The following is a 24,567-nucleotide window of genomic DNA, read 5'->3' as shown; positions in this document are numbered from 1 at the left end:
AAAACTTGTTTTCTTCTGCGCAACTTTTCTTAGTTTCAATTTATTTTAATTAAATCTACAGGAATTTTGAAAAATTACGTATAAAATGTAATTGTATTTTTTTATTTGTTTTTGTAATAGTGCAATTTCAGTGTTTTCTAACATCGTTAATAGAACTATAATTATAAACAATTAAATTTGATGTATAATTAAGAATGTATATGTTTTTTCACCGATACATATTTAACATTTTTAGCGTCTATTTCTATTACAACGAATCGGAATCTCGGCCGATTAAGTAGAAAAAAAGTTAAATCACCAAATAGAAGATATTACAGTAACAACCTCGTATTTGTTTGTCAGTTTGTATACGTTATGTAGAATGCAAAATTGCCGTAGTATTTTGTAACAGACTGCCGAGAATCTCAGCCGTTTAAATTAAAATTAAATTTCCTTCATAACCTTTTTACACGACTGCTCAAAAAGACGTGTAGTGTATTTAAGATATGTATGTTTATTCCACCGTAGCCGTTCAACTGCTGAACCGATTTAGATGTATGAGCCCGCGTTGGAATCCTTACGTTACCGGGAGTGTCATAGAATATATAAATATGTATATATGTTTGTTTACTTGTAACTAAAAGGCCACAAAAAATCTTACATAAGATTACTTATCCTATAGTAACTATTCTGTATTAAAGAACAATGTTTGCCAGCGATGTTTTTTTTTTTTCAGTCATGTTTTTTTTAATTTTTTAATATTTATCTCTTGTTTTGTTTCGTTTTTAATTGAAATTAAAGCTACTTTTACTAACTGTGATTTAAATTTTAAAATAAACTATCGGAAAAAGCTTTTTATTAGTTAAAACTTGAAATAAAAAGGTTGCTCGTAAACTTTGAAAAAAAAAATATTTAACATTAAATCTTCACTGCCGAATTAATAAGCAAAAGTAATTTTTACAAGTAATTTTTTTTATAATACTTACAGCAGATTCTCTTCAATTAAATTATAATTCAACAATAACGCAGAAAAAATATTTAATTCGTTTAAATGTGAAACTCACTGACTCATCACCGATTCTCCAGGTTCCATGATACCTGAAAAACTTAAATTTGGCATAATCATTTATATTAACCGTTAACAGTAAAAATGTCCATAAATTATTAACCTTTCAGGGATTGAAAAGAGGGGTAAAATACTGTAGAACAATATTATTACTCCTCATAATATCTCAAAACGTAAAGAAAATTCAATTTCATCTCCCAATCCCACCATGTGATAAAAAGTAATAGAGTACGTTTCTTTAAGAAGTCGTTAAAAATTAAGAATGATACAAAAACCAAATTAGTCGGTGTCATATATTAGAATGAAATTAATTAAATTAAAAAAAAAATTAAAGTAATTATTAAAAAAACTTAATTGGCATGATAAATGCAAGTAATGTTATTTTATACCTATACCCACATAAATAAAGAAATAAAAAAATAATTATATCTAGAAAAAAGAGAAACGAAGCAGAAAAAATCATCAGATTGAGTTGTTATTTTTGTTCTTTCTTTTTTTTTTAAAGAAAAAAATAATAACAAGAGAATAAATATGTCCTCTCCCGGTTATATTCGTCCAAGAATGGAAATATTTTATCCGTTAATCTAAAAAGAAAGGATCGATTCGGCTAAATCACGATATGGTATGGAAGAGAAGTTATAAAGTTCAGATTGTACTCCAATCCGTTGTTAGTTACATTATTATAAAAAATAAAAAATATATATTTTATAAAGAGTACACCATTATATCAATATCAACCGCTCTCATTTGTTCAAAAAAACCTGCCGCCGCCACATCTAGTTTGATTTCATTTCATTTTTTTTCATCCATCTACTTCTTCACGTTGTAAACATCAGGTATGCTTCAGGGCATAATCTTTGGTACTCGTTAAATTTATACATTCCTTTGAAATAAATGGTGAAATATATATCGCCTATATAGATTTCTTTCCATAAACAATGAAAAAAGATTGTTATCTGTTAATCTAATATTAAACTATATACTTTAAAGGTAAGTTAGTCCTATTTTTTTTTTTTATCTTATGATCTATTTAACTATATTTTAGGCGTATTTTTATCACTAATAGAGGTATCAGTAAAATCATTAGGTTATTTACAAATTATAACAAAAATCTTGTAAATAGATAGGCATATATACTTAATGCCATAACCCTAAAAGATATATTAATATTCAAACATATTTTTTTAATCAAATTATTACTAACAGTAAGGTGCTACAACAACGAATGCACTTTTCAGCTGAATGAAAAGTCGGTTAATTTTTTCACCTCAATAGATGAAAAACTAATGGTTTTTTACCGCAAACCAAAGACCGAATTGCTCATAAATCAGCCAGTTGATCACCAAAGTAATTAATACATCTTGCATTCTTTTATATTTTGTGCCAATTTTTAATTTAAGCATATTTCCTTCGCTAAAAGTCCCAATTAGGCTATCAATTAAATGTAGTATAATATATATATATATATATATATAATAGCATCCTCATCATGGCTTCGCCCGCGCTATATAGGTATAATAAATATAAAACTGAAAAATATATTTTTAGTTATTATGTGTGAGCTGTTGCTATCAGAGTTAAAGCTATTCACAGCTTACCGGATAAAATAAATTAATTTGGATGAACAACTTTTCAGTTGCTAAATGTGTAAATATTCGTAATTATCTTTAATTTTATTATCAAACTAATCTGTTTTTATGTATATTACGATGTTAATACAAATTGATATTTTTTTAGACAATAACATTAAATTTATTAAATCATATAATAGCTATTTGAAAAAGTCGATCAGAGACAATGATTGATATAGACAATATCTATCGGTGTAGATAATAAAATTAAGTAGTTCGGTAGAATTACGCCGGTGAGAGTTTGTCCGACGGCGGAAACACCGCCGTGACTCATTTATTCTGACCGATTCGCAAATCGACATTTCAAAATTTTTTTAATTGTTTAAAATATATAAAACATAATAATGTTGATGAAATAAAGCTACATATAATTGCAGAAATAGATGTTCTTAATGAATATAAATATTTTTTCGATAAATGTGTGATAATCTTCGTAATTTCACGTTTTTTTAATTTGAAAATGTGAAACTTTTGTTCTTCTAAGCCTGATTTTTTTCTCCTAACCCGTTTACGAAACGCGCCTAAATATATAAATACTTGTTAATATAAAGTAGCGTACAAAAACTTGATTATGTATACTTGAAATAATAAAATTTAAAATAAAATATACTAAAGCTTGTTTTAATAGTAAATACTCTTATGCAAATGAAGAGATTATACTATTTTTATTAAAAAAGAAATAAATAAAACAGAAATAAATAGTAACATTTTTATTCTACAATTAGAACTATTTGATGGCGCTGAGGTCGAGATGTTTGGAAAAATTGTATTTATGGTCCGATTTAGCTCATATTCGAAATAGAGTGATTCAAAGAAACGGAAAATTTTAAAAATTAAATAACGTTAATGAAAAATTTTTTTTAGAAAATGAATTCTGTTTCATGTAATTGTACAAATGTTGTCATTTTAGGATACATACATTTTAGTTTATTTTTTAAAGATGACATCTTGAAGGTGACCTCCTCTTCTACGTAAACACTCACGAAGTCTCTTCGTTAAATTGTTCATGGTTTAACGTAACATCTCAACTGGAATTTCCGCAATTGCTTCTCGGATCTTTGCCTTCAGTTATTCCGTTGTAGCAGGTGGAACACCTTGCTTTTAAGGTGACCCCACAAAAAGTAATCGCAAGCTGAGAGATAAGGCGATCTGGGAGGCCATCTAATGTCACCGTTTCGTGAAATGACACGTTGTCCAAGCAATCGGCGTACAGCTGCCATCGATATTCGTGCAGTATGTGACGTTGCTCCGTCTTGTTGAAACCAGGCTGTGTTAAGAATCAGTGGAAATCTCCTTTTTTGTTTCACAACAAAGGTTTCAAGCACGGCTACGTAACGAGCCGACGTCACTGTAATCTCAAGACCGTTGTCATCCTCAAAAAAATAAGGACCTATAACACCGTAAGATGATATAGCACACCACACGATCACTTTCTGGCTGTGCAACGGACGCTGGTGTAGCTGCGTAGGATTTTCTTGTGTCCAGTATATGAAATTTTGCTTGTTAACAAATCCACTGAGGTGGAAATGCGCTTCGTCTGACATCCAGAGTTCGTGAACAAACTCTTCGTTATCATTTAGCTTCTGAAGCATTACATTACAGAATTGTGCTCGCACAACTGCATCGTTCGGTTTCAGTTCCTGAACGATCTGCAACTTGTATGGATGGAATTGCAAGTCCTTCTGTAACATTCTTCGAACACTTGAACTATGCAATTGTAAAGATGCTGAGAGACGACGGATTGACCGATGTGGACTAAGTGTTACAGCATCTTGAAAACTTGAACATTCTGTAGTGTACGGACGGTTCGCTCACGGCCTGGAGGTTTATTTTTCATTGCCGAACCAGTTTCCTCAAAATTAGATATCCATGTTTTAATTGCATGTGCTGATGGAACACGGTCGTGCCGTCCCAAATTAAAATTAAAGGCAAATTCTCTACGCCATCCCTCTACACTGTCATTGTTTTTGAAAAACGCTTTGATAGCAAATGCACGTTGCGCACCACTCCAAGGATCCATGACAACTAAATGGCAGGTTAGGTTAGATAGGCTGGTGCCACTTATCAAGTGGTACCAATCGCCCACGGCTACCAACACAACTTTCAAAATTTCCCGTTTCTTTGAATAACCCTGTATATATTAGTTACGTGAAACGAAATATTTTTGTAAATAATGGACCGCTAGGTGGCGATGGAGTCGTGATATTTCGAAAAATTGTACATATAATAAATATTTATATGTATATATTTATTAGAAGAATTAAATGATGTGACAGAGGATTCTAGTGTGAAAAGTGAAACTAACAGATTCCTTACTTGAGCATGCAATTAATTTTGAATTTGTTTTATCTACAGTTATTTTGTATGAATTTTTATTGACAGTCGATACAGTAAATAAAACTGTAAAAAACCTAATTGTATTTTAAGTTTAGTAACTAAGCTTTTAAAAGGGTTGATGGATTTTTTAAAGAATTTTGTGAGAATGGTTTTTTAAAATCTAAAATGGAAGCAAATATTATTTGTGAAAAAAAACTAATATTTCAAACAAATTTAAAACCATAATAATAAGAAAACGTAAACGTTTATAATGATTATGAAGGAGCCAGAGCTGATGAATGTGTAAATGATCCAGAAAAAAACCTCTACAAAAATTATTTCTTAGCAATAATAGATCAAGCCATAAATCAAGATTAGCAATAATTGTTCAAGATTTGAACAAATTGAAAATCATATTAATATTTTTAGTTTTCTTTACAATATTCCACTATTACGAACAATGGAAGACGATCAACTTAAAAGGTTTTGCGTGGATTTAGATTTAAAATTAAGGTATGAAGTTCGTGATATAAATGGAACCGATTTATACGAAGAAATTAAAACTTTTTGTTCGATCTGTACTAATGTGAAAATGCAAAACCAGTACGGTGCTTGAATATGCTGAGAAATATGCACGGACTCTTTTCCATTTCTGGCCATTAGTTTAAGAATATTATTAACAATTCCGATTTCAATAGAATCAGCAAAACGAAGTTTTTCTAAATTAAAACTAATTAAAAATTATTTACGGACAATAATATCACAGGAACGATTAACAAATCTGACACTTTTACCTGTTGAGCACGAAATATGTGCAAAATTATATTGCAATGATTTAATAAAAGATTTTGCTGAAATAAAAATCCGCAAAATTAATATTTCATAAAATAGTACCAAAGATTCGTTACAAAAATAAATTAAGATAAAAATAAATAAAAACAAACATTTAATCTTAAAAAAAAATTTATACTTTTTGTTTTATAATTTCCGAACTTTTGTTTAAATAAATTTTTGAAAAGTTAAAGTTAATTATTTTACTTTTTTTTTTTTTTACTAATACTTAGTTTATTTTTAGAAAGGGAGCCTTAATTTTAGATTTGCTCCGGGCCACACAAAAGCTAGGGGCGGCCACTGTTTATGTCTATACAAACATATAAATTATTTATTCATTGCTTTATATTTATTTAGAATTAATATTCAACTTTTTTACCGTTTTCAAACCTGTATTTTTTTATAATTTTGTGTGAACACTATTACTTTTTTTTTTAATAACATTGAACCGTTTTCAGATTATTATTGCAATTGCTCAAATCGATGAAAAAAAAAACTCAAATACTAATAGATGGTTAGATATTGACTAGAAAAACTGACTGATATAAACTAGATCAGTACTTATTTCATTTTTACTGTAGTGAAAAAAAAGATTTTCATTCATGAAAATCGATTATTTTATTTGATGAGAATTTTGAAGTTGTTTTTTCATAAAAATAAGAAGAATCTTATTATTATTAATAGATAACTAGTTATTGACTAGACTTGATATATTCTCTAAAATTTCACAGAATTTAACGAATGAACAGAAAACAAAAAACAGATGATATCAAAACTCCCAAAACAATAAAATTGTTAAGGTTTAGGCGAAAGTTTGCCGTCAATTGAAAACATCAAAAATCGAAATTCAAAATTCAACAATTTATTTATTTATAGTTCTTCAAAAAGACATTGTCCGAATCAAAAAAGTACAGATATGTATGAAAGGGGAGATAATAATTGTTATATATTTATCCTACTTCATTTTCTCAACACAAAAATATACACCGCTAAATATTTTCTTCCTGCTCTACTAATATTGTAACTAAATGATAGAACTTTTTTAATATAAAACAAATACGAAATCATCGAAAAATAACTGGACATAAACAATTATTTTATATACTTATTAACACAAATCATATAATAAAAAATTCTTCAAATTTTCTCAAATATGTTGATTGAAAATACAAAGACTCTTGCCGGCCCCATTTTAATACTTTTAAGAACGAATTCGAATGAATCTTCAATATTTTACGCTTAACATTATTATTTATTGTTCTACGCAAATGCATTTCGATATTAACAAGTTCAACTTTGTCCGTTACGGCGAAAAAATTCTATAAAAATCAATAATCAATTTCTGATTTCAATGAAAAGATTACTTAATGAATAGATCAAATGTTGATCGAAGATCAACATTTGGGCCAGTACAGGTCATGTGACAATTTGAAGTAAATGTTACATACCTTATTATATGAACCAATTATCATTCGTAGGTTTCTATTAATATATTTATCATATGTTCCTAATGGTTAAAAAGTTACACAATATTAATAATATGTAATTTTACCTTTAATAAAATGTTTCCTTGATATTTTGAAAATTCAAAGTGATGAAATTTTGTCCATTAAGGAACTCGACCGAGATTTTGGGTCGTTATATTTTATGTAACGATTTGAAAGTGATTGGCGCAAAATTACGACAGTTATCGTCTCCACAACATAGTGAAATTTATATATAAACTTTTCAACTGACGGTGATTTTGGGGTCTGGGGGATGTGAAACGTGAAGATATAAAGAAATTTTCCGGAAATCCAATCATGGTACCCATTACAATAGGTAGCTTTCTTATGAAATCTACCTAACAAAACAAAATTGAAAACAGAACAATAATAAAAGTAAAAGTAAGGGCAAAATCCAAGCGGGGCTCTATACTCTCTCAACAATCCCTTCTTTTGCTAAATAGACTGTGAAATTCTCCACAATTGTCCATTCCGCCCGGCTTCTCCAGTTTACACGGAGATCTAACGCCGACCCGAGAAGACCAAGCCGACTGATCGTCTCCGTGCGCACCAACTCATACTTTGAGCATTCATAAAGGACATGGTAATTCAGTCTGTCCCTGAAATCGCCATGGCCGGAAACAAATTGCGTCACAAATTACAAACAAAAAATAACTGTTTATTAAAACTACATTTGTTCTTGTAGGCAGAACAAGCACAAACGCGTTTTAATCATCTATTAAGGATGTATTATTAATTAGTTGAATACGTCCAATAACAATCTATTATGTTTTTGACGCTAACTTTAAAGCGGATCCCTCAATTTTAAAAAAGATAGGTACCAAACGATCCATCCCAACGATCAAGTTATATTATGTAGTGAGTTGTAAAAGACGAAAATTTTATACGTATATGCAAATTTTTCCTAATTATAAACTTAAAAAATCTGAAACATATTTGATGATCCATTTTCTAAATTAATTAAATCTAAAGATTAATATCAGGATGTAATTTTAAATAATTTTTTTTTGTGTCAATCTAAAATGAATTTAAATTAACAGAACATTTGTTTATTCACTAAAAAATATAAAATTTATTGAAAGATATATAATATTTTGAAATAATTATTTTATTTAAAAAAAAAAAATTAAAACGAGTTCGTTGGTGTGCGAACACAATACGGAAGCTAATCTTCTTAGGCAGTATTATATGAATTACTAATGGTGCAAAATATCGTATACGCCGGCTTCCGTGGCGAGAGTGGTAGCATCTCGGCCTATCATCCGGAGGTTCCAGGTTCAAATTCCGGTCAGGCATGGCATTTTCACACGCTACTTATCATTTATCTCATCCTCTGAAGCAATACGTAACGGTGGTGTCGGAGGTTAAAAAAAATTATTAATAACAAACTTGAACTAATAATGAAACACACATACTATAAAAAAGAGAGAACGCGCGTATACGCATAACCCGTGCATAAGAGTGAGAGAGAGAGCGCTTACCGAACACGCGTGTTAGAATCTATACATATATATATATATATAGCTTGCGCGTGACGCTTTTTCTCAGTTGACTCCCCATCCCGAAACTTGCGTTAAGAAGCTTCGCTTCAGAAAGCTAACAACAAAGTTGTTACCTGGAATTGGTTATTTGTTCTTATGTAGTGGAAAAATAATGATACATGAAAAAAGTTAACTACGATTTCTGTTTTGTAGTGAGTATAATTTATAATGAAGTTCTATTGTAAAATTGTCATTATATGTTTAAAAAATCCAAATAAAATTAAAAAAAATCCGAATTATTTATTTTTTTATCCTGCTTTCCCACCTCCAAAATTACCATGAAAATATTTTGATTTTTACAATGTTAAATGAAGAGACTACAAAAAATACACTGAAAAATATGGAATCGATAAAAAGTTAATTAAGATTTATCATTTTCTGGGAGGATGAATTAAGATGAAATTTTGTCGTAATTTTATAAAAATGTTAAACAAATAAATTAAAAAATCGATATTTTTAAACTTTGATCAGCTTTGACACCTCCAATATTGTTCCCAAAGTATTTTTATTTTTTTTTGGTCACGCACTACTACTATACCTAAGAAGGCATGGAAAAAAACTAGGTTAAAAAATATGCAATAAATAAAACGGTAGCTTTTTTTATATTTTTAGAGAAGGGGAAAATTTCGAAGAAAACATTTTTTTAATTGGTAAGATAAGCATACACGAATGTACTCAGCTTAATATAAAGTGGGATTGTTTGTAAAATTTTGAGAGAACTGATCCCAAAAAAAATTATCTACTTCTGGAGATATTGAGCCGAAAATTTTACCAAAAATTGCCCTTTATAGACGTGTCTCTTACAAAATTTCATCAAAATCAGTTTATCCAATCAAAAGTTATTAAGCTTCAAACATACCAACACATGTACATACATGCAAATATTATCCCAACTGTTTTTGTTATTGGGGTCTCCGGATCACGAAACCTCGAGAAATACAAAAAAACCTAAACCTCATTATTTGAATGATAACCATACTTTCCTTCTTGTAGGACAGCTTTAGAGCTATGATGCCAGAAAAGTAAAATTATATTTAAGGGGAAAAATGGAATAAACTGTTCATGACCGAAATAGGGCAACATCCCCGGGCATATTTTCTAACCCATATTATTTTACGTCCAACACCAAATATTTGGTAAATTTTATCAAAAATACTATAATAACTGAACGAATAGATCAACATAATAAACGAATGCTATTTAAATACTTTACACGTAAAACCAACAAATTCATATAACTCTAGTTTGCATATAAAGTAAATTATTATTTAAATTATATTTTATGATTAATTATGAATAAGTTTAAAGATTGATATAAAAAAAAATTTTAACGCCTCTACACAATACATACGTTTAAGATAACAATAAAGTTATTATAAATTTAAATTGACATTTTAAACTTCATTAACCTCTTTTCTTCCCACTGTTTATGGATCCTGTACGGTAAAAAATAATTAATCAGAATGCACATCTTGACGAGCACAATCTTAATTAATCAATCATGTAAGAAAATGTATTATTAACGTCGGTATTAGCAGTGTTAATGAAACAAATTAAGCAACAAAAAAATAATGAAAGAAATATTCACAGTAGGATGAAGATAAATCTACAGCATAAAGAACGTGATTTTAAAAGGTCACATTAAGAATTTATTTAAATGTTATTGGTTTATAAAGCAGAAGTAGTGTAGTAGAACTGAAAATACCTTTCTTTATTTAAAGCTCGTTTTTTTAGAAAAAAAAATTATACAATCGATATATTTTTTGTAGATGAAATTTATTTATTATCCACGCTTTATCTTATCTTTTTTTTACTACCTCCTAAATAATATGTGAATGTTCTTATAACCTTCTTTTTCTGTTTAGCCTCCGGAACCACTTTAAGGTACCACTTCAGAGGATGAATGAGGACGATATGTATGAACGTATATGAAGCGTACACTTGTACAGTCTCAAGTCAAGCATTTCTGAGATGTGTAGTTAATTGAAACCCAACCACTAAAGAACACCGGTTTCCAAGATCTAGTATTCAAATCCTATAAAAATTAACTACCTTTACTAGGATTTGAACCTTAAAATTATTGACTTCGAAATCAGCTGATTTGCGATGACCAGTTCACCATTAGACCAACCCGGTGTGTTGAATATTCTATATCAAACAATGATCAATAAATGTTTTGAAAGAAATTAAAAATGCAATTCGTGTGTATCTAAATCCAATAAACTAAGGTTACAGTCAAACTTTATTAAATGTACTAATACATTTTGTTCAATGTTACTCTCATCTTGTTAATTATTATTATTCATAGGAACTAATTTACACATAGAGTACATTCGATAATAATATACGGTTTAGACTACTTAATTAATTAAAATTCTTTTGGTTTTGTCCTCTCCAATCTTAAATAAATTTCAAAAAAAAAATTAAGAAGTTAGAAAAAGAAGATACATACATAACTACACTGGCGGATATAGTTTTAGTTTTCATTAATACAAATTCTAATTTGGTGTATTATTTTTATATGGCCTATCAAAAAAAGATCATTCATTTTTGTAACTTAGCTAATAAAGTTCAAATTAATTTTGTAATATATAATCAGTGTTTTAAGTAACAAGGTTGTTTACATTTTACTATTTAATTTTTTCAGTTTTTTTTATTAAATGTGTTATTGTAGAGCATGTAAGCTGTTTGATCACGAGGTATAACGGTATTATTCTAAATACTTGATTTATTTGTAGACATTTTATTTTCTCCCAGTTTAAAATTGATCTTTGGGTTAACCTAATAGATAAGGGCTTCAAGTATGGATCAGCCTTCGGCTGTGCCCGTCGATGAAAATGGGTCGGCAACCGGTAATTCCAGTGTTGAAAACGTGGATCCTTGTCAGCCTCTAGCAGAGATCCTAGAAAACAGTTTCGACGCAGAATTAACCGGAACGATATTATATTTGATGATAGAAAAACTGAAACTTATAACACAAACCCGCATGTGACATGACGGACTATGCCGTGTTCGCGTGGATGTAACACATCTCAATTCCATGTATCAGCTAGTGATTTACCCCTATAAAATCGTTTTCAAGATCTCCCGATGGAGAAAACCAGCGTAGAAACCGATCGGAAGGCCAACGGTGATTAAGCCATCACCTATAGTCCTATTTGGCATCAGTAATAGTATGAGGCTTTACGAATTAATTGAAACGATAGTCAACAAATGCGACTACAGTATTAGAATATTCAGCTCTAAACAACTACGCATTGTTTTAAAGGATCTGGTAACCTACAAAAAGATAATTAACTTGATGAGGGAACACCAATCGATCAGCCACACCTTCACCAGAAAGGATGAAAGAGCCTTTCGAATAGTAGTGAGGAACCTAAATTTTTCTGTTCCAATTGAGCTCATCAGAGAAAAACTTGAGAGTCACGATCATCCAGTCCGTAGCATTGTCAACATTAGACACAGAATTACAAAAGAGCCATCTTTCTTTGTTAATCTTGAGCTGAGAGATAACAACAAGGAGGTTTGTGGGATAAAATATATCATCAATTGTGCTATTGTCATTAAGGCGCCTTGACGGTATCCAGGATTGGTGCATGTATGCGCTACCAACAGTACGGCCATACGAAAAATAATTGTATGCCTTATCGAAGTGTGAGACACGATGAAGGACATAAGAATGCTGACTACAGTATTGATAGGAACACTCCAGCTATTTGCACGCTATGCCAGTGTAAGCATCCGAAAAACTACTGAGGATGTAAGGTTTACAAAGAAATCATGAAGGAAAAACATAGGCAAAGGGTTACATCGGCTGGGAGACTAACTACTTCCATTAAAAATCAAGACAAGCAAGCTACCTCATTCAATTCCCAAAGGTAGGATCCAAGGCAGGAAACATGTGGTGATCCAGACACGAATTCTTTTATTCGTCAAGATCTTACACCGCAGCTGTTAATCATGATATCAGAATATTTCTGAGGAAAATCTAGATAGGCTAACATCCAATATAACGTTTCTCGTGCAACAAGTTAACCTAATATGACTTTTTACGAAAGTAATTACCAAACTCTGTTAATGGTTAAGTTCCTGAGAGTTGCAACGTGGAATATTAATGGATTATCAGGACGGAGAGAAGAACTAGAACCTTTATTGATTAGCGAGTCTTTAGATATTGTCTTCCTTTGAAAACGCCTTTCACTGATCGAAAGTTTCTTTATATTCGAGGTTATTCTATTTACTACACTAATCATTCCGATGGCAGAGCACACGGCGGTATTGCTGTTATAGTTAAAGACATCATAAAACATCATTCACTGTCGTATTGCAGAACAGATCACATTCAAGTGAGCTAATAAAAATCCAGGATTGGCTTGGACCGCTTGGAGTATCTTCAGTATACTGCCCTCCTCGAAAATTGAAGACTTACTGAATATAAATGTACGCGGCCCTCTCTATTAAGAAATGACGTTGATGGTAAACCAATTACAATAAAATAATCTTAAAAAATATAAATGAATACACACAAAATTCGATTTTCTTACGATGATCGTTTATGCTTTAATCATTATTCAGAAAAGACCAATATTATTTCAATGGCTGAAAAAAATTATTTCAGACATTAGGACATTTTATAAAAAAAATTGATCCTCATAAAAAAAAAATTCTTTAATATTTTTATACATATTTCTTTAAATATTAAAGTAATCAGATTAAAAAAAAATTAATCTCCCTTTTAACAGGTTCTAATATTTACAATCTTAATAAATGAAAAAACTCTATGCATAGATTTATTTGAATCTATAAAAATTTTAGTATTTTTGGCTAGGATGGGATACAATTGGCCACGAATATTATAAAAGGTCACATACGGTAACGTATTCAGTTTCCCCATTTTACCAAAAAAAACAAGACTGCACTTTAAAAAATAAGATTTTTTTTTTTTTTTTATTAAGTACATACGGTAATAACACTAAAATGCACAAACAATAATACCTGCAAGGGAATTTACCTTTATGTACACAGGTATGAATCTTAAATTTAAAAAAAACTCTTGCACATGAAGATCGACTTTTCGTTAATTTAATTTGGTTTTAATACCTTAAAATGTTTTAATTTATTTTAAATATTGCTAAAAATAGATACCGCAGACAAACTTCAACGTTTCAACTTGCAGCATCACAACGAACCATGGTTCTAACTTGCCCCGCTCAAATTTGTTCGACCTTGAACTGAATAATTCACGAACGACTAAATCAATCTTCATCAAATTTTCACATGCACAATTCCAGATACACTACAACAGTATTTATAAATTTCAAAGAAATTATTTAGTATTTCTGAAGATTTTCGAGCCAAAAAATTGTATACATAGGTCTATAAATATATAAGCAAACCCCGATTTAATTTAATGGTATTTTCGTACTCCACTTACCTCAAAACGTAAAGAAATTAATTTTCACTCCCTCCATCATTCATTCTGAATGTAATACCGTAATTTTCATCAAAAAGTCGGTAAAAAGTACAGTTCTTACCGTTTATATAATAAACAAACTCGGAATTATATTTCATAAATTTTCATCCCGTAGACAAAAATTTCAAAACAAGAGTTGGCAAAATGATATTTATTTCCTCAATTAAGTTTAAAAATATACTAATATATTAAACAGAAGATTATGAAAAATTTTAAATAGCACTTAATGTTTAAATAAATACATATTAATAATAATAAAGTAAAATTTCTTAGTGTTCTGACTTCTCAAATCACCCACCATTCCAAGATTAAGTAAACAAGTTTTGTTATAATGTTATGTAAATGAATAACTGATTTTACTGTTGTTTCATTTAGGTACATCTTTTGAGGAGAACTGAAAACTTAAATGTGTGCACTTGCCGGCCACCGTGGCGAGAGTGGCAGCGTCTCGGTCTTTCATCCGGAAGTTCCGGGTTCGAATCTCGGTCAGGCATGGCATTTTACACGCTACAAAAATTTTCGTTCATCTCATCCTCTGAAGTAATACCTAACGGTTGTCGCGGAGGTTAAAAATAAAAAAATAAAAAATGTGTGGAATTAGTTATATTTTTAAACTAATCTAATCGAATAAACTTGTAAATTAATTTACACTCGCAACTAAAAATTGTAAATCCAAATTCAGTCAGTCAATTCAAACTGTGAAGTACACCCAATCAAATGAAATACCAAATCTCATCAAAATAATTAGAAGTAATTCTTAAACCAGTGGTTCCCAAACTTTTCCGAGTCGCGGCGCCCTTTACAAATTAATTTTTTTCCATGGCGCCTTACCCTAAGTAAAAGTATGACAACTCGTAAGCAAGTGATAAAAATAAATAAAATTCGTGTATCTTCATTATTTTATTACTTTATTAACATTAAATTAATAATTATAAATGTCTTGATTCAGTTAATTATGAAGTTTTTAGAATATTTCGCGGCGCCCCTGTGAAGAGACCGCGGCTCTCCTGGACGCCATCGTGCACAGTTTGGAAATCACTGTCTTAAAGAATGCCACACACGAAAAAGTAAAAAGAAAATCCATTTTTTTCGATGATACTCGACCAATATCAACAGAAATCGTTTTACGCCCATGGATCATGGTTATCTTCTCCAGGTTAAATGTATAATAGATTTGATCTTAAAATAAGTACGCAAGCCACTGAAAATGTAATTAAAAGGGTTTTTTCTAAGGTTCAAATCCTAATTGGCTGTTACTTTTATGCGGATCTGATTACTAGATCGTGGATACCGGTGTTCTTTGGTAGTTGGGTTTCAATTAACCACACGTCTCAGGAATCGTCGACCTGAGACTGTACAAGACTACAGTCCATTTACATTCATACATATCATCCTCTGAAGTAATATCTTACGGTGGTTCCGCAGGCAAAACAGAAAAAGACAAAGGGGTCTAACACTGTATAAGAGTATTTTTACAGACTTTTCGAAAAGATTTACGGTATTACTTTCGGTCCTATGCTAAGATTGAAGTTAAAAAATGGATTTTCTTTGCGTTTTGAGGTATCAGGAGTAAGAAAATACCATTCATGTATACAACTTTGTGGCTTGAAATTCTCTAATATACATGATCAATTTCATTGAAATTTAGATATGCTTTAGTAGTTTGTTGTGTGAAAATGCAGAGAGCCACATTATCTTGGAAAAAAAAACAGCTGTAGTTTTCCATTGCTTTCAGCTGTGCAGTACTCAGAGGACTGAGTGATGTTGATATGGCCGTTTAAGTCATTGTGACTCACGCCCCTAACAACTACTGAAAGAGCTGCTGCCCTCTTTCAGGAATCATTCCTTAGTCTAGCTCTCAACAGATACCTCTCCGATATGGTTGCACCTTCGGTCCAGCTACTCTGTATCCCTGAGCACTCAAGCCCCCTCACCAACGGCAAGGTCTCATGATTCATAGAGGGGGATTCTTGTTTGGAGTGTCGCTTTATATGGAAGTGAAACTTGGACAATCGGAGTATCTGAGAAGAAAAGATTAGAAGCTTTTGAAATGTGGTGCTATAGGAGAATGTTAAAAATCAGATGGGTGGATAAAGTGACAAATGAAGAGGTATTGCGGCAAATAGATGAAGAAAGAAGCATTTGGAAAAATATAGTTAAAAGAAGAGACAGACTTATAGGCCACATACTAAGGGATCCTGGAAGAGTCGCTTTAATATTGGAAGGACAGGTAGAAGGGAAAAATTGTGTAGGCAGGCCACGTTTGGAATATGTAAAACAAATTGTTAGGGATGTAGGATGTAGAGGGTATACTGAAATGAAACGACTAGCACTAGATAGGGAATCTTGGAGAGCTGCATCAAACCAGTCAAATGACTGAAGACAAAAAAAAAAAAAAATTAGTAGTTTATCTGAAGTTGTATATGTAAAATTTTTATGATGATTAGTTAAGTCGTTATTGAGTTATGCTTAATATAAAGTCGACAACAGGCAACATAACCTCTATTTGTTTTTACATGCTTATCCAGTGAGTCACAGAGGTGAGCGAGTTGAAATGTTGAAACTTGATGCTTATGTACAGAGTCTATTCGTTAGTCAAATTTATGCAGTGCTTGTACTCTGAAACAATGCATTTCTGACGTCGAAACGAAAAACGTTTTTTTTTGTTTTTTCTTAGTTCATGTTTTCTCTACATGAATTCTTCTCAGCTTGATTAAAATATTTTTTTATAAATACGAACAATCGTGTTTAAGATAGAAAATATGAAATATCTATTGATTCCAGAAATCGTGGAAACATATTTCCTGAAATAATTAATCTGAAATTTATTTATTATATTTTTATAAAATATAATAGTAAATGGTCATAATATTCTCATAAAATAATTTTTAAAAAGATAAAATAGCTAATAAAAATAAATAAGGGGGAAAAAATAGAAATAAAAATAAACTTAGTATTACGTTATGAAAATTCCTTCACGAACGAACTGGAGAAATAAAACATACAACATTAAAGCACAATATCAACGTTCATAAGATTAAAACAATTAGAGCTACTACAATAAAAGGGAACGTATAAAAATTTTATCTAAATTTATAAAAAAAAAAAAAACACTTTTTACAGTTTTTTAACTGGTAAAGGTCAGTTTTTTTACCAGATCTTGTAAACTCTTTACCAGTCTTTAAAGATCTTGTAAAGTAACAAGCATGGTAAACAGAATTTATAAAAAAATAATAAATTAAGAAAAATAGATTAAACTTAATGATTAGATCATTATTTTCTAAGCATTATTTTTAATCTAATTAAAAGAATGATTTGAAGTAGAAGAAAAACATGATGTATGTATAAATTCAATTGATTGATTGATAAATTTATTTTTTCATTAACCGAACTAGATTATAAATTCAACTACGAAAATAATGCTACACTAAAAATTCTTAATTAAATTAACAGGCATTTAATTAAAATATATGTTTAACCGTATTTTAAGTTTATTTCGGGTAACAATGATATATAACCTTAATTCAGTACAATAAATTTACATCAGTCAATTTAATTAGCTTGAGATTGGCGAATAAGATACCTAAAAAAACGATTTTCTTGATAAACTCATCATCTAAAAATACAGGTTTATTCGGCGATTATTTTGGAATAGATCAGCCACAGGAATCTTCAATTAATTTAGACAACTGTATGTTGAACGCTGAAAATGAGATAAGGTCATTAGTAAAGGAAGAAAAGAACTGATCAAAATAATTGTTACTTCATTAGAAAAGTTTGCCCAAACATACAAATTAACAATATTATATATACTTTATATTCACATCAGAATAAAAATGAATAACTTATTTTTATTTAACTACAGATTTTAATAAATAACTATAATAAACAATCTTTAAAAATAAATATAAAAATATGATTATCCTCCCAAAAATAGTCGCTGGAAACTGATTGCAAAATATTTTAATTTTTTTTTTCTAATTTTTAGTTTTTTTTTTTAAATTTGTTATTATTATTATTAGAAACTATGATATTAAAAAATTACTTCATAAACAAGAAATTGTTGGGAAATCTTATGTTACCAAAACGGAAGTAGAAGTTCATTGTTAAACAATGGTAGGATGTCAAATACTCAATAGCGTTTTGAATTTAAAAATTAAAAAAAAAATTCTTTTACTTTTCAATCTAGATAGCGTTATAACAAAGCTCTAGAAAGAAAAATATTGTAATCGGTGCAATTCGAGCACAGGAGATTTTCACCGCATCTTGACGTTTTGACTCTTAAGGAACCCAAAAAATCGGATGGAAATTTTCCGGATGTTGATATACACGTATATACGTGTCGTATGTACGTGTGTTCGATGTTAGCCTTTATATCTTCAGAACTACTGGGCCGATTTTAATCAAACTTGCTCAGATTTCTTCTACGTACTGGGAATTGATGCCATTAAATTTTCAACTTAAAAGATCAAGAGGGTGAGGCTGTAGCAAGGTCTCCCTCAGTATCTCGAGATTTCGCCTAATTAAGGTCATATTTTTCTTAGGCACATTTGTTAAAAATAAAAATTTTTTTTCAAAATCGCACCCCTCAAAAAAAAGCTCTTAATTATTACTATGTCGTGACCTCACAGGGGTAGAATTAAATAAATGGATAATATTTAAAGTGTAAAAAAGTAACTCAATCTGGCTGGGCCTCGAACACGATCGCCTGGTTGACTCGGTACCTGGTGCGCTAAGCCTCGCTGCTACATCAATATGCCGACCGTATAAGCGAAATTTTTTCTCTTTAAGTTGTGAAATTACATTGTTTTAGTTAGTAGCGACCGTCCGCGATAGTATCGACACACCCGTGCGAATTAAATACGGTATGTGCGCGCGCTTTAGTTGGAATAATTGAATTAAATAAGCGAAAAAATATTATACTTAAATAAAATGATAAATATTTTTAATTAAATAGTATGTGTATGTGCGTGTAAGCCGTGCATCAGAAACAATCCACCGTCACCTGGATAAAGCCGGGTTCCGAGAAAGTCCTACAACTGTGTTTTCAGACTTTTTTGAACATTTTCATCACGAAAACAACAAATTATTACTTCCATCTTTAAAATTTTGTTCATAGGAATGGATATTTCTTTGATTTAAGGTTCATGCTGTCTCTATTTCTTGAAATAAGTTTTATCTACACAGCTTGTGAAAGACGCGTGCACTAAATCTTGATGAGCAATTAGGATTTTGATATAAATGATTTAAATATTTTTAAACTAAGTTTCTACTGGAATTGCCTAGAATTACAACAGTTATTTTTTTTCTTTTTGCGGTTAAGCCAATTATTGATCATGCAAATATAATTTATTCTGGTTTCTTTTTTTATCTAAATAAAGTTTCATTTTCCCGCATGTTTCGTCTTTTTCTCTTCCGATCATTTCACTTTGGTATGATTCTTTTACTTCCTCATCGTTTCAAACGCAACTCGTTATATTTTTTCTTTAATCGTTTTACCTTTCATTTCTTGTTCTTAGATCCCTAGTTCTCTTCTGGTTCCCTTTAGTTTTGTAATTTTTTCTTCATTTGTTGAAGCAATAAATATTTGTTTATTTTTCATTCATAAGGTATACGTGGCCCAGGAATTTCAGTTTCCTTCTGCTTATCGCTTTATCGACATCCTCTACTTTTCATACAGTTCTTGATTGGATTTCAGTTTATTTAATCTTTCTGCGTTTTCCTGGAGCCTAGGGTTGTTTTCATGTTCTTCTCTATTTTCTTTAACAGTTTCTGGTTGGTAAGGTGTAACACGTTTCACTACCGTACAATATCACTACTACGACGTAACGTCTGAATTTGGTCCTTTTTGAAAGATTCTTTTTATTATAGATATCTTTCCTCAGGAAACGTAATAATATCTAATTTGTTTCTTCTCTTTTTTATTGCCGCTGTATTCGTATTATTGTATTTTATTTTTCTCCTAGATATTTTAAACTAGACACCACTCTATTCTGTATTCTGTGGTAAATTTTTTTCTGGATAGTTTTTTGTGTTGGACATTATTTCTGATTTTCAAAAGATATCTGTAGGCTTGCTCTCTCAGCCACCTACAGTTATTTTATAATTTTGTTCTTTATTTTTTAGTCTTCCAAAATCCTTGCTAAAAATTAAATGTTTTTATAGTTTCAAAAGTACTTTTATTTATTAATTGCTGTTTGTGTTTTCATCTTTTTTATCTACTTTTTTTACATTTTTTAAAATAAATTCCTCTTCCGCAGAGTCTATTGATGATAATAATTGTTTTTAACAATCCATATTTAGATTTTAAGTAAACATTTTTTCTAAATTGTTTTTGGAGCGTAATTTTATTTTCCAATTTAACTACAAATGGTTAATTCTAAGGAGTTCACGAATAACTACTTTAATACCTGAAGTTACATAGTTAAATTTAATTATATATCATAATGCAGTAACCACGATGTCTATTTTCAGTTTGATAACGCCAACTCATCTCCTAATAATGTTCAGTAATGTTAGTATGATCATTTACAAAGATATTTAACAATAAAAAACTCAAAGTAAACGATAAAGTGAATCTATCTCATCAATTATCATGAGAAGAGAAATCTTCTCTATCCTAAACAATTAATTTTTTTTAACGCTAGCAATGGCAGTTAGAATAATCCTCTAAGCGCCAGGCTATATTAGATGTTAGTAATGTGTTATTAAAATCTTTATTTTTTTAATAAAGTAGTTTATAATCTGCAAATTCTAAATATTAGTTTAATCGTACATTTAAAATATAATTAATTATAATTTGCAAGAAATTTCCTATTTGGCAACGTATTTTTCTCTTAACCCAAACGATTTTGTAAAAATACTTTTGTATGGTATTTACAAATAATTGTTTTTTCTACAATCTCATTTAACAATATTTTTTAGAACTTCTATTCCAGATAAAAATTATGTAACTTCTTTTAAGTACGTAGAAAATACAAATTTTTGAGTTAAATATAAAAATAAAACTATAATATATAATTAGCTAATAGTAATTTTAGACATATTAATGAAAGCACATATGATGTCAATTTATTTTTAAGCCTCCAGGACACCGTTAGGTATGCTTCAGAGAATGAGATGAAATGACAGTTTTGTAGCGTATGAAAGTACCATGCGCCTGACCGGTATTCAAACCCGGGACGTTCGGATGAAAGGCCGAGATGCTACCACTCGCGCCACGGAGGGCGTATGTCAATTAATTTTATTAAACATTAATAATTTTATAAAATATTGTCACATAGTTGCCATTAATAGAACATCCTATGATGTCAATTAGTAGGACAAGAGTTAGTGAATGTGACATAAGGTCTAAATCCTTATCATTCTGTCTTTTCAACTTTTCAAAACGAGTGACTGATTTATTGTCAATCATTATACTAAAATAACGCGTTTTATCCTTGAAAATCTTCTTTACAAATGAAGAAAGATTTATATAGCTTTGTATATTTTGATATGTGTGTTCTGGTCTGGTATAATTAGCAGAATTTTTAATCAAATTTCAGATTATCTTTCTTCAGGATTCACCATATACACTATGCAAATAAAAAAAATTTACCAAATTGCATCCTTCCAACAGAATTATTTTATAAATTTTTTTCAACCAAATTTTTTACTTTCGTACTAATCCCTGCTTCAAAAGGTTTTTTTTTAAATAAAATTTAAACTGAGATGGTAAACATATTTATCTTTAATTTTAATATTTTAAATTAAATTTTATACATAAAAAAATGTATGAGAATTTATTTATAAAAATTTCTGCAGAAGTATTTATTAAAGATGGATAAAAAACAACCAAAAGCAGTATATGGAAAAAAATAATTTTATCAATACTAATAAGTAAAATCTGAAAACAATTAGATAATCTTAGTTTTTTCCCTCCAGGACCACCGTTAGGTATTGCTTCAACGGATAAGATGAATAACAAGTAGCGTGTGAAAACGCCATGCCTGACCGGGATTCGAACCCGGGACCTCGAATCTCGGTCAGTCATGGCATTTTCATACGCTACTTATCATTTATCTCATCGGTTGAAGCAATACCTAACGGTGGTCCTGGAAATCAAAAAAAAAACTAAGACTATCTAATTGTTTTCAGATTTTATTTCTTAATATTTATAAAATTAATTTTTTCACATACTGCAATCGATTGTTTTTTAAATAATCTTAGTTTTTTTTTCTTTTTTTGTTTAACCTCCGGGACCACCGTTAGGTATTGCTTCAGAGGATGACATGAATGATTTGTAGATAATCTTAGTTAATAAATACTTAACCTACCGGGCTGTTCTAGTGGTTAACTCGTCATCGCAAATCAATTGATTTCAAAGTCGAGAGTTTTAAGATTCAAATCCTAGTAAAGGCAATTACTTTTATATGGTTTTGAATACTAGATCGTGGATACCGGTGTTCTTTGGTGGTTGGGTTTCAATTAACCACGCTTCTCAGGAATGGTCGACATGAGACTGTACTTTATTCACATTCATACATGTCATCCTCATTCATCCTCGAAAGTAATACCTTACGTTGCTTCCGGAGACTTAACAGATAAAGAGAGAGTTAATAAATAGTTGTTGGTTAATTTTAATTTGGCTCAAACTTCAGATGGTTAAAATTTAAGTAAGAACTAAGAAATTTTATTAATTTTTTTTTTATTATTAATTTATTGTAATTCGAATTTCCTTTTTTTAAGTTTATTGTACTATAAATATACTCCAGATGTTGGTATCGTTTATTTAATTTTTATAATGAAGTCTTTATAAACTACAAGACAGATTTGCTTAAATACGGAGAAATTGTTGATGTAGTACAATTTATAATGGAAAAATTTGTTCCCGGTTTTATATAATGGTTAAAATGTAAGTATACACATATACGCTGGCTACCCGTAAAGTCAATGGAATGTTCAATAACAACATTATGACGTCTACCTGATTTATTTCTAGGCATTTCATACAATTTTCTTCTCATGATTTCATTTAAGAACAATATTAATTAGGAATAACAAAAAAAAAAGTTAATTTAACTGGAATGTTTGTTGTGACTAGATGGTACTAGACATGAGTAACTGAGAATAATGGGCAGTAAACCAAGTATAGTACATAGAAGAACGGCATATTATAACGGAAAGTTTCATAACACATTTTTCGCTCCATTTACGAAGGAAATGAACGCAGTAGACATTTTATGTAAAACACACGTACACATGCATATGGATATATGTGTATAACGTGTGTGTATTTGTATATACAATAGCTATGTTGGCAGAATAATCAGGAGGCCGCCGGCTGAAAGCACTTTCCCTTGTTCTACGTAATTGACTTATCCGCATGCTGCCAATATTATTAACCTATATATTAGCTAAAATAATAAATAAAACACAGCGGTAGCAAACACCCGACATGAACGACCATGGTGTAACGATATCAACAACAAGAACAAGAGCGACCGAAGCACAATTCAGCAGCTGTTTAGAATTCTGCTGCGTGCCCACTCGCCCCACTAAACATGACACGACATTGCACGGCACGAAATCCTTTTGTAATAGTAATAATAATAATAGCCCGTACCTATATGTGCTTCGGCATTATAGCTAATCTTTTTCTCTCACTATTACCTTATATCTTAGTTAAATCTGTTCTGTAGTTGTAATTAGAGTACAACACTGTATGTGTTTATTTGTTACACCAATGACTGAATATTATTATTACCGTATTTTAAAAGTTGAAATAACTTTATTTAATCATTAAAACAACCTGTTTTTGTGATCGTTTTACCACACCTAATGTAATACAGCTATAAAATAATAATATCCATTTGTATTCTTAATACAAATAAATTTTATTACTGTATTAAGTTAATGGTAAAATGTTATTTACAATAAACCACTTTTGACAGTTTGTTACAAATTATATGAAGGAAATATATAAATAAATGAACATAAGGAAATAGGTTAAACTATACTCGTAATAACAGTAAAATTGAAATCAACTAAAAGTATATTGTTATTAACATTTTCAACATAAGGTTATAGAAACCAAGTAGCATATTTAATAAGGGTTTTGTGAAGTATTTATAAATCTACGTCAATATATGACTAATACATATGTTCACATAGCAATATATTATTTATTTAACGGTAAAAATAATTACAGTTGTAAAAGACAATGGTATTTTTCATCGACCGTAAA

The sequence above is a fragment of the Lycorma delicatula genome, chromosome 8 (assembly GCF_047948215.1).
Source record: "Lycorma delicatula isolate Av1 chromosome 8, ASM4794821v1, whole genome shotgun sequence".
Lineage (NCBI taxonomy): Eukaryota > Metazoa > Arthropoda > Insecta > Hemiptera > Fulgoridae > Lycorma > Lycorma delicatula.
The sequence above is the reverse complement of the archived record's forward strand: the minus strand, read 5'-3'. Positions refer to the sequence as shown.